This window comes from Arachis ipaensis, chromosome B10, assembly GCF_059453495.1.
Source record: "Arachis ipaensis isolate K30076 ecotype BB chromosome B10, ASM5945349v1, whole genome shotgun sequence".
NCBI classification, from domain to species: domain Eukaryota; kingdom Viridiplantae; phylum Streptophyta; class Magnoliopsida; order Fabales; family Fabaceae; genus Arachis; species Arachis ipaensis.
Window position 1 is genome coordinate 34,076,816 of NC_142435.1, and position 12,624 is coordinate 34,089,439.

At 39.0% G+C, this 12,624-nt stretch overlaps 1 non-coding gene across 1 annotated transcript; it reads right to left on the reverse strand.

Moving 5' to 3' along the window:
- Positions 1–405: 405 nt before the first annotated feature.
- LOC148579650 (small nucleolar RNA R71) lies at positions 406–513 on the reverse strand. The gene has a single exon (XR_015897996.1). It is a non-coding gene; the product is annotated as a small nucleolar RNA R71 (small nucleolar RNA).
- Positions 514–12,624: the final 12,111 nt, after the last annotated feature.

Sequence of the window (12,624 nt, forward strand, 5' to 3'; positions counted from 1 at the left end):
GAAGAGGAGATGGCAACCGAAAATAATAATAATGCAAGGAGGATGCTTAGTGAGTTTACTGCACCTAATTCCAATTTACATGGAAGAAGCATCTCCATCCCTACCATTGGAGCAAACAACTTTGAGCTGAAACCTCAATTAGTTTCTCTGATGCAGCAGAACTGCAAGTTTCATGGACTTCCATCTGAAGATCCTTTTCAGTTCTTAACTGAATTTTTGCAGATCTGTGATACTGTTAAGACTAATGGAGTAGATCCTGAAGTCTACAGGCTCATGCTTTTCCCTTTTGCTGTAAGAGACAGAGCTAGAGTGTGGTTGGACTCTCAACCCAAAGATAGCCTGAACTCTTGGGATAAGCTGGTAACGGCTTTCTTAGCCAAGTTCTTTCCTCCTCAAAAGCTGAGCAAGCTTAGAGTGGATGTTCAAACCTTCAGACAGAAAGAAGGTGAATCCCTCTATGAAGCTTGGAAGAGATACAAGCAACTGACCAAAAAGTGTCCTTCTGACATGCTTTCAGAATGGACCATCCTGGATATATTCTATGATGGTCTGTCTGAATTAGCTAAGATGTCATTGGATACTTCTGTAGGTGGATCCATTCACCTAAAGAAAATGCCTGCAGAAGCTCAAGAACTCATTGACATGGTTGCTAATAACCAGTTCATGTACACTTCTGAGAGGAACCCTGTGAGTAATGGGACGCCTCAGAAGAAGGGAATTCTTGAAATTGATACTCTGAATGCCATATTGGCCCAGAATAAAATATTGACTCAGCAAGTCAATATGATTTCTCAGAGTCTGAATGGAATGCAAGCTGCATCCAACAGTACTCAAGAGGCATCTTCTGAAGAAGAAGCTTATGATCCTAAGAACCCTGCAATAGCAGAGGTAAATTACATGGGTGAACCCTGTGGAAACACCTATAACCCCTCATGGAGAAATCACCCAAATCTCTCATGGAAGGATCAACAAAAGCCTCAACAAGGCTTTAATAATGGTGGAAGAAATAGGTTTAGCAATAGCAAGCCTTTTCCATCATCCACTCAGCAACAGACAGAGAACTCTGAACAAAGTATCTCTAATTTAGCAAACTTAGTCTCTGATCTATCTAAGGCCACTCTGAGTTTCATGAATGAAACAAGGTCCTCCATTAGAAATTTGAAGGCACAAGTGGGCCAGCTGAGTAAGAAGATCACTGAAACCCCTCCTAGTGCTCTCCCAAGCAATACAGAAGAAAATCCAAAAGGAGAGTGCAAGGCCATTGATATAACCATCATGGCCGAATCCAAGGAGGAAGGGGAGGACGTGAATCCCAAGGAGGAAGACCTCCTGGGACGTCCAGTAATCAATAAGGAGCTTCCCTCTGAGGAACCAAAGGAATCTGAGACTCATCTAGAGACCATAGAGATTCCATTGAACCTCCTTATGCCATTCATGAGTTCTGATGAGTATTCTTCTTCTGAAGAGAATGAGGATGTTACTGAAGAGCAAGTTGCCAATTTCCTTGGTGCAATCATGAAGCTGAATGCCAATTTATTTGGTAAAGAGACTTGGGGAGATGAACCTCCCCTGTTTGCCAATGAACTAAATGCATTGGATCAACTAAGATTGCCTCAGAAGAAAAAGGATTGATGAGGGGATAATTTATACGCTTTTTGGCATTGTTTTTAGTATGTTTTTAGTAGGATCTAGTTACTTTTAGGGATGTTTTTATTAGTTTTTATGTTAAATTCACATTTCTGGACTTTACTATGAGTTTGTGTGTTTTTCTGTGATTTCAGGTATTTTCTGGCTGAAATTGAGGAACTTGAGCAAAAATCAGATTCAGAGGTTGAAGAAGGACTACTGATGTTGTTGGATTCTGACCTCCCTGCACTAAAAGTGGATTTTCTGAAGCTATAGAACTCAAAATGGAGCGCTTCCAATTGCTTTGGAAAGTAGACATCCAGGGCTTTCTAGCAATATATAATAGTCCATACTTTAGCCGAGTTTAGATGATGCAAAAGGGCGTTGAACGCCAGTTCTACACTGCAGTCTGGAGTTAAACGCCAGAAATACGTCACAAACCAGAGTTGAACGCCAGAAACACGTTACAACCTGGCATTCAACTCCAGAAAGAGCCTCTGCACATGTAACATTCAAGCTCAGCCCAAGCACACACCAAGTGGGCCCCGGAAGTGGATTTATGCATCAATTACTTATCTCTGTAAACCCTAGTAACTAGTTTAGTATAAATAGGACTTTTTACTATTGTATTAGACATCTTATGATTTTTAGTTCATCTTTGGATCATATTGATCACGTTTTGGGGGCTGGCCTCTCGGCCATGCCTGAACCTTTCACTTATGTATTTCCAAACGGTAGAGTTTCTGCACTCCATAGATTAAGGTGTGGAGCTCTGCTGTTCCTCATGAATTAATGCAAAGTACTACTGTTTTTCTATTCAATTCAACTTCTTCCGCTTCTAAGATATTCATTCGCACTTCAACATGAATGTGATGAACGTGACAATCATCATCATTCCCCCACGAATGCGTGCCTGACAACCACTTCTGTTCCACCTTAGATTGGATGATTATCTCTTGGATCTCTTAATCAGAATCTTCGTGGTATAAGCTAGATTGATGGCGGCATTCATGAGAATCCGAAAAGTCTAAACCTTGTCTGTGGTATTCCGAGTAGGATTCTGGGATTGAATGACTGTGATGAACTTCAAACTCGCGAGTGCTGGGCGTAGTGACAGACGCAAAAGGAGGGTGAATCCTATTCCAGTATGATCGAGAACCTCAGATGATTAGTCGTGCCGTGACAGAGCATTTGGACCATTTTCACAAGAGGATAGGATGCAGCCATTGACCACGGTGATGCCTCCAGATGATTAGCCATGCAGTGACAGCGCATCGGACCATTTTCACAGAGAGGATGAAAAGTAGCCATTGACAATGGTGATGTCCTTACATAAAGCCAGCCATAGAAAGGAGTAAGACTGATTGGATGAAGATAGCAGGAAAGCAGAGGTTCAGATGAACGAACGCATCTCTATATGCTTATTTGAAATTCCCACCAATAAATTACATAAGTATTTCTATCTTTATTCTCTGTTTATTTATTATTATTTTCGAAAACTCCATAACCATTTGATATCCGCCTGACTGAGATCTACAATATGACCATAGCTTGCTTTATACCAACAATCTCCATGGGATCGACCCTTACTCATGTAAGGTTTATTACTTGGACGACCCAGTGCACTTGCTAGTTAGTTGTATCGAAGTTGTGAATGAAAAACGATTTATTAAGACGTGCGTACAGAGTTTTTGGCGCCGTTGCCTGAGATCACAATTTCGTGCACCAAGTTTTTGGCGCCGTTGCCGGGGATTGTTCGAGTTTGGACAACTGACGGTTCATCGTGTTGCTCAGATTAGGTAATTTTCTTTTTGTTTTATTTTCAAAAAAAATTTTCAAAAATCTTTCAAAAATTTCTCATCTGTTTTCGAAAATTATTCTAAAATTTTTTTTTAAGAATGAATTCTAGTGTTTCATAAAGCATGTTGAAGCCTGACTGGCTGTAAAGCCATGTCTAAATTCATTTGGACTAGGGCTTCCAACCCAACATTATCAAGAGCAAGCTAGTTGTTGCTAATCCACCTGCTGCTGTTCCAGATCCAAAAGATTTACATGCTAAAACTTGACTGGCTATTAAGCCATGTCTAACCCTCAGATTGGAGCTTTAGAATAAGAGTGCAAGATTTCTGGAATTCATATTAAAAATTTTGGAATCCTTATTTTTCTTTTTCACACTAATTTTCGAAAAATATAAAATAAAAATACAAAAAATTCACAACATCATAAAAAATCAAAAAAAAATTTGTGTTTCTTGTTTGAATCTTGAGTCAATTTCAAGTTTGGTGTCAACTGCATTTTTTCTAAAAATTCTCTGCATTTTTCGAAAATTCATGCATTCATAGTGTTCTTCATGATCTTCAAGTTGTTCTTGATAAACCTTCTTGATTGATCTTCATATTATATTGTTTTGTGTTGTATGGTGTTTTTCATATGCATTCTTGAATTCTTAGTGTCTAAGCATTAAAGATTTCTAAGTTTGGTGTCTTGCATGTTTTCTTTGCATAAAAAAATTTTCAAAAATAAGTTCTTGGTGTTCATCTTGATCTTCAAAGTGTTCTTGGTGTTCATCTTCACATTCATAGCATTCTTGCATGCATTCATCATTTTGATCTAAAAATTTTCATGCATTGAGTCTTTTTCATGTTTTTCTCTTTCATCATTGAAAATTCAAAAATCAAAAAAAAAATATCTTCCCCTTTTTCACTCATAAATTTCGAAAATTTGGATTGACTTTTTCAAAAAATTTTTTAAAATTCAATTGTTTCTTATGAGTCAAATCAAATTTTCAATTTAAAAAACTTATCTTTTTCAAAATCTTTTTCAAAAATCAAATCTTTTTCATTTTTCTTATTTATTCTCGAAAATTTTAAAAATATTTTTCAAAAATCTTTTTCTTAATTTTATCTCATAATTTTCGAAAATATCATCAACAATTAATGTTTTGATTCAAAAATATCAAGTTTGTTACTTACTTGTTAAGAGAGATTCAAACTTTAAGTTCTAGAATCATATCTTGTGATTTCTTGTGAATCAAGTCATTAATTGTGATTTTAAAAATCAAATCTTTTTCAAAACTAATTTCAATCATATCTTTTCAAAAATATCTTTTTATCTTATCTTTTTCAAAATCATATCTTTTCCAAAAATTTGATTTTAAAATATCTTTTCTAACTTCTTATCTTCTTATCTTTTCAAAATTGATTTTCAAATTTGTTTCAACTAACTAACTAACTTTTTGTTTGTTTCTTATCTTTTTCAAAACTACCTAACTAACCCTCTCTCTCTAATTTTCGAAAATATCTCCCTCTTTTTCAAAAATTCTTTTTAATTAACTAATTGTTTCAAAATTCAATTTTAATTTATTTCTTCTTTTAATTTTCGAAAATCACTAACCATTTTTCAAAAATAATTTTCGAAAATTCTCTTTCTCTCTCATCTCCTTCTATTTATTTATTCATCTACTAGCACTTCTCTTCATCTCACATCACTGCTCTTATCCTCACCCTTGTGTTTGGATTATCCATTCTTCTTCACTCTTATTCCCGTTTCTTCTTCTACTAACAACAAGGGAACCTCTATACTGTGGTAAAAAGGATCCCTATTATTATTTTCTGTTCCCCTCTTTTTCATATGAGCAGGAGCAAGGACAAGAACATTCTTGTTGAAGTAGATCCTGAACCTGAAAGGACTCTGAAAAGGAAACTAAGAGAAGCTAAAATACAACAATCCAGAGATAACCTTACAAAAATTTTCGAACAGGAAGGGGATATGGCAGCCGAAAATAATAATAATGCAAGGAGGATGCTTGGTGACTTTACTGCACCTAATTCCAATTTACATGGAAGAAGCATCTCCATCCCTGCCATTGGAGCAAACAACTTTGAGCTGAAACCTCAGCAAGTTTCTCTAATGCAACAAAATTGCAAGTTTCATGGACTTTCATCTGAAGATCCTTTTCAGTTCTTAACTGAATTCTTGCAGATCTGTGATACTGTTAAGACTAATGGAGTAGATCCTGAAGTCTACAGGCTCATGCTTTTTCCTTTTGCTGTAAGAGACAGAGCTAGAGTGTGGTTGGACTCTCAACCCAAAGATAGCTTGAACTCTTGGGATAAGCTGGTCACGGCTTTCTTAGCCAAGTTCTTTCCTCCTCAAAAGCTGAGCAAGCTTAGAGTGGATGTTCAAACCTTCAGACAAAAAGAAGGTGAATCCCTATATGAAGCTTGGGAGAGATACAAGCAACTGACCAAAAAGTGTCCTTCTGACATGCTTTCAGAATGGACCATCCTGGATATATTCTATGATGATCTGTCTGAATTAGCTAAGATGTCATTGAATACTTCTGCTGGTGGATCCATTCACCTAAAAAAAATGCCTGCAGAAGCTCAGGAACTCATTGACATGGTTGCTAATAACCAGTTCATGTACACTTCTGAGAGGAATCCTGTGGGTAATGGGACGCCTCAGAAAAAGGGAGTTCTTGAAATTGATACTCTGAATGCCATATTGGCTCAGAACAAAATATTGACTCAGCAAGTCAATATGATTTTTCAGAGTCTGAATGGAATGCAAGCTGCATCCAACAGTACTCAAGAGGCGCCTTCTGAAGAAGAGGCTTATGATCCTGAGAACCCTGCAATAGCAGAGGTGAATTACATGGGTGAACCATATGGAAACACCTATAATCCCTCATGGAGAAATCACCCAAATCTCTCATGGAAGGATCAACAAAAGCCTCAACAAGGCTTTAATAATGGTGGAAGAAATAGGTTTAACAATAGTAAACCTTTTCCATCATCCACTCAGCAACAGACAGAGAACTCTGAACAAAATACCTCTAATTTAGCAAATTTAGTCTCTGATCTATCTAAGGCCACTGTAAGTTTCATGAATGAAACAAGGTCCTCCATTAGAAATTTGGAGGCACAAGTGGGCCAGCTGAGTAAGAGGATCACTGAAATCCCTCCTAGTACTCTCCCAAACAATACAGAAGAAAATCCAAAAGGAGAGTTCAAGGCCATTGATATAACCATCATGGCCGAATCCAAAGAGGAAGGGGAGGACGTGAATCCCAAGGAGGAAGACCTCCTGGGACGTCCAGTGATCAACAAGGAGTTTCCATTTGAGGAACCAAAGGACTCCGAGGCTCATCTAGAGACCATAGAGATTCCATTGAACCTCCTTACGCCCTTCATGAGCTCTGATGAGTATTCTTCTTCTGAAGAGAATGAGGATGTTAACGAAGAGCAAGTTGCCAAGTTCCTTGGTGCAATCATGAAGTTGAATGCCAATTTATTTGGTAATGAGACTTGGGGAGATGAACCTCCCCTATTTACCAATGAACTAAATGCATTGGATCAACTGAGATTGCCTCAGAAGAAACAGGATCCTGGAAAGTTCCTAATACCTTGTACCATATGCACCATGACCTTTGAGAAGGCTCTATGTGACCTTGGGTCAGGAATAAACCTCATGCCACTCTCTGTAATGGAGAAACTGGGAATCTTTGAGGTGCAAGCTGCTAAAATCTCATTAGAGATGGCAGACAACTCAAGAAAAGAGGCTTATGGACAAGTAGAGGACGTGTTAGTAAAGGTTGAAGGCCTTTACATCCCTGCTGATTTCATAATCCTGGATACTGGGAAGGATGAGGATGAATCCATCATTCTTGAAAGACCCTTCCTAGCCACAGCAAGAGCTGTGATTAATGTTAACAGAGGTGAACTAGTCCTTCAATTGAATGAGGACTCCCTTGAGTTTAAAACTCAAGGACATCCTTCTGTAAACATGAAAAAGAGGCACAGTAAGCTTCTCTCAAAACAGAGTCAACCAGAGCCCCCACAGTCAAACTCTAAGTTTGGTGTTGGGAGGCCACAACCAAACTCTAAGTTTGGTGTTGAACTCCCATATCCAAACTCTAAGTTTGGTGTTGGGGAGTCTCAACAATGCTCTGAACATCTGTGAGGCTCCATGAGAGCCCACTGTCAAGCTATTAACATTAAAGAAGCGCTTGTTGGGAGGCAACCCAATTTTTTTTTATCTAATTTTATTTTATTGTTATTTCATGTTTTATTAGGTTCATGATCATGTGGAGTTACAAAATAAATATAAAAATTGAAAACGGAATCAAAAACAGCAGAAGAAAAATCACACCTTGGAGGAGGATCTTACTGGCGTTTAAACGCCAGTAAGGAGCATCTGGCTAGCGTTCAACGCCAGAACAGAGTATGGATCTGGCGTTGAACGCCAGAAACAAGCAGCATCCTGGCGTTCAGACGCCAGAAATGCACAGTGAAGAAGAGTTGGCACTGAACGCCAGAAACAAGCATCTGTCTGGCGTTCAACGCCAGAAACATGTTGCATCTGGGCGCTGAACGCCCAGAACAAGCATCAATTCGGCGTTTAAACGCCAGAATTGCATGCAAAGGAATTTTACATGCCTAATTGGTGCAGGGATGTAAATCCTTGACACCTCAAGATCTGTGGACCTCACAGGATCATCTCAGGATCTGTGGACCCCACAGGATCCCCACCTTCCCTCCTCATAATCCTAGTTTTTCTTCCACATCTTCTTCTTCTTCAATTCTTTCTTCTCTTGCTCGAGGGCGAGCAATATTCTAAGTTTGGTGTGGTAAAAGCATAAGCTTTTTGTTTTTCCATTACCATTGATGGCACCTAAGACCGGAGAATCCTCTAGAAAAGGAAAAGGAAAGACAAAAGCTTCCACCTCCGAGTCATGGGAGATGGAAAGATTCATCTCCAAAGCTCATCAAGACCACTTCTATGATGTTGTGGCCAAGAAGAAGGTGATCCCCGAGGTCCCTTTCAAGCTCAAGAGAAATGAGTATCCAGAGATCCGACATGAAATCCAAAGAAGAGGTTGGGAAGTTCTAACAAACCCCATCCAACAAGTCGGCATCCTAATGGTTCAAAAGTTCTATGCCAATGCATGGATCACTAGGAACCATGATCAAAGTAAGAACCCGAACCCAAAGAATTATCTCACCATGGTTCGGGGGAAATACTTAGATTTTAGTCCGAAAAATGTGAGGTTGGCGTTTAACTTGCCCATGATGCAAGAAGATGCACGCCCCTACACTAGAAGGGTCAACTTTAATCAAAGGTTGGACCAAGTCCTCATGGACATATGTGTGGGAGGAGCTCAATGAAAGATTGACTCCAAAGGCAAGCCGGTTCAACTAAGAAGACTGGACCTCAAGCCTGTGGCTAGAGGATGTTAGAGTTCATCCAACGCTCCATCATCCCCACTAGCAACCGATCTGAAGTTACTGGGGATCGGGCCATCATGATTCATAGCATCATGATTGGAGAGGAAGTAGAAGTTCATGAAGTCATCTCCCTTGAACTCTACAAAATAGCCGAAAAGTCCTCCCCCTTGGCAAGGCTAGCTTTCCCTCATCTTATTTGCCATCTATGTTACTCAGTTGAAGCTTTCATAGAAGGAGACATTCCCATTGAGGAAGAGAAGCCCATCACTAAGAAAAGGATGGAGCAAGCAAGAGAGCCCATTCATGGATCTCAAGAAACGTATGAAGCTCATCACCATGAGATCCCAGAGATGCCTCAAATGCATCTTCCTCCATAGAACTATTGGGAGCAAATCAACACCTCCCTAAGTGAATTAAGTTCTAACATGGGACAACTAAGGGTGGAACATCAAGAGCACTCCATCATCCTTCATGAAATTAGAGAAGATCAAAAAGCAATGAGGGAGGAGCAACAAAGACAAGGAAGAGACATAGAAGAGCTCAAGGACATCATTGGTTCCTCAAGAAGGAAACGCCACCATCACTAAGGTGGACTCATTCTTTGTTCTTAAATTCTCTGTTTTTTGTTTTCTTTATGTTAAGTGCTTATCCATGTTTGTGTCTTATTACATGATCATTAGTATTTAGTAACTTTGTCTTAAAGCTATGAATGTCCTATGAATCCATCACCTCTCTTAAATGAAAAATGTTTTAATTCAAAAGAACAAGAAGTACATGAGTTTCGAATTTATCCTTGAACTTAGTTTAATTATATTGATGTGGTGACAATGCTTCTTGTTTTCTGAATGAATGCTTGAACAGTGCATATGTATTTTGAAGTTGTTGTTTAAGAATGTTAAATATGTTGGCTCTTGAAAGAATGATGACAAGGAGACATGTTATTTGATAATCTGAAAAATCATAAAAATGATTCTTGAAGCAAGAAAAAGAAGTGAATACAAAAGCTTGCAAAAAAAATAGGCGAAAAAAAAAATAAAAAGAAAAAGCAAGAAGAAAAAGCCAAAAGCTCTTAAAACCAAGAGGCAAGAGCAAAAAGCCAATAACCCTTAAAACCAAAAGGCAAGGGTAAATAAAAAGGATCCCAAGGCTTTGAGCATCAGTGGATAGGAGGGCCTAAAGGAATAAAATTCCGGCCTAAGCGGCTAAACCAAGCTATCCCTAACCATGTGCTTGTGGCGTGAAGGTGTCAAGTGAAAACTTGAGACTGAGCGGTTAAAGTCAAGGTCCAAAGCAAAAACAAAGTGTGCTTAAGAACCCTGGACACCTCTAATTGGGGACTTTAGCAAAGCTGAGTCACAATCTGAAAAGGTTCACCCAGTTATGTGTCTGTGGCATTTATGTATCCGGTGGTAATACTGGAAAACAAAGTGCTTAGGGCCACGGCCAAGACTCATAAAGTAGCTGTGTTCAAGAATCAACATACTGAACTAGGAGAATCAATAACACTATCTGAACTCTGAGTTCCTATAGATGCCAATCATTCTGAACCTCAATTGATAAAGTGAGATGCCAAAACTATTCAAGAGGCAAAAAGCTACAAGTCTCGCTCATCTGATTGGAGCTATGTTTCATTGATAGTTTGGAATTTATAGTATATTCTCTTCTTTTTATCCTATTTGATTTTCAGTTGCTTGGGGACAAGCAACAATTTAAGTTTGGTGTTGTGATGAGCGGATAATTTATACGCTTTTTGGCATTGTTTTTAGTATGTTTTTAGTAGGATCTAGTTACTTTTAGGGATGTTTTTATTAGTTTTTATGTTAAATTCACATTTCTGGACTTTACTATGAGTTTGTGTGTTTTTCTGTAATTTCAAGTATTTTCTGGCTGAAATTGAGGGACTTGAGCAAAAATCAGATTCAGAGGTTGAAGAAGGACTGCTGATGCTGTTAGATTCTGACCTCCCTGCACTCAAAGTGGATTTTCTGAAGTTGTAGAACTCAAAATGGCGCGCTTCCAATTGCGTTGGAACGTAGACATCCAGGGCTTTCCAGAAATATATAATAATCCATACTTTGTCCGAGTTTAGAGGACGCAAAAGGGCATTGAACGCCAGTTCTACGCTGCAGTCTGGAGTTAAACGCCAGAAATACGTCACAAACCAAAGTTGAACGCCAGAAACACGTTACAACCTGATGTTCAACTCCAGAAAGAGCCTCTGCACGTGTAACATTCAAGCTCAGCCCAAGCACACACCAAGTGGGCCCCGAAAGTGGATTTATGCATCAATTACTTATCTCTGTAAACCCTAGTAACTAGTTTAGTATAAATAGGACTTTTTACTATTGTATTAGACATCTTATGATTTTTAGTTCATCTTTGGATCATATTGATCACGTTTTGGGGGCTGGCCTCTCGGCCATGCTTGAACCTTTCACTTATGTATTTTCAAACGGTAGAGTTTCTGCACTCCATAGATTAAGGTGTGGAGCTCTGCTGTTTCTCATGAATTAATGCAAAGTACTACTGTTTTTCTATTCAATTCAACTTATTCCGCTTCTAAGATATTCATTCGCACTTCAACATGAATGTGATGAACGTGACAATCATCATCATTCCCCCACGAACGTGTGCCTGACAACCACTTCCGTTCCACCTTAGATTGGATGATCATCTCTTGGATCTCTTAATCAGAATCTTCGTGGTATAAGCTAGATTGATGGTGGCATTCATGAGAATCCGGAAAGTCTAAACCTTGTCTGTGGTATTCCGAGTAGGATTATAGGATTGAATGACTGTGACGAACTTCAAACTCGCGAGTGCTGGGCGTAGTGACAGACGCAAAAGGAGGGTGAATCCTATTCCAGTATAATCGAGAACCTCAGATGATTAGCCGTGCCGTGACAGAGCATTTGGACCATTTTCACAAGAGGATAGGTTGCAGCCATTGACCACGGTGATGCCTCCAGATGATTAGCCATGCAGTGACAGCGCATCGGACCATTTTCACAGAGAGGATGAAAAGTAGCCATTGACAATGGTGATGTCCTTACATAAAGCTAGCCATAGAAAAGAGTAAGACTGATTGGATGAAGATAGCAGGAAAGCAGAGGTTTAGAGGAACGAACGCATCTCTATATGCTTATCTGAAATTCCAACCAATAAATTACATAAGTATTTCTATCTTTATTCTCTTTTTATTAATTATTATTTTCGAAAACTCCATAACCATTTGATATCCGCCTGACTGAGATCTACAAGATGACCATAGCTTGCTTCATACCAACAATCTCCGTGGGATCGACCCTTACTCACATAAGGTTTATTACTTGGACGACCCAGTGCACTTGCTGGTTAGTTGTATCGAAGTTGTGAATGAAAAACGATTTATTAAGACGTGCGTACAGAGTTTTTGGTGCCGTTGCCTGAGATCACAATTTCGTACACCAAGGATCCTGGAAAGTTCCTAATACCTTGTACCATAGGTACCATGACCTTTGAGAAGCCTCTATGTGACCTGGGGTCAGGAATAAACCTCATGCCACTCTCTGTAATAGAGAAATTGGGAATCTTTGAGGTACAAGCTGCTAAAATCTCATTAGAGATGGCAGACAATTCCAGAAAACAGGCTTATGGACAAGTTGAGGACATGTTAGTAAAGGTTGAAGGCCTTTACATCCCTGCTGGTTTCATAATCCTAGATAGTGGGAAGGATGAGGATGAATCCATCATCCTTGGAAGACCCTTCCTAGCCACAGCAAGAGCTGTG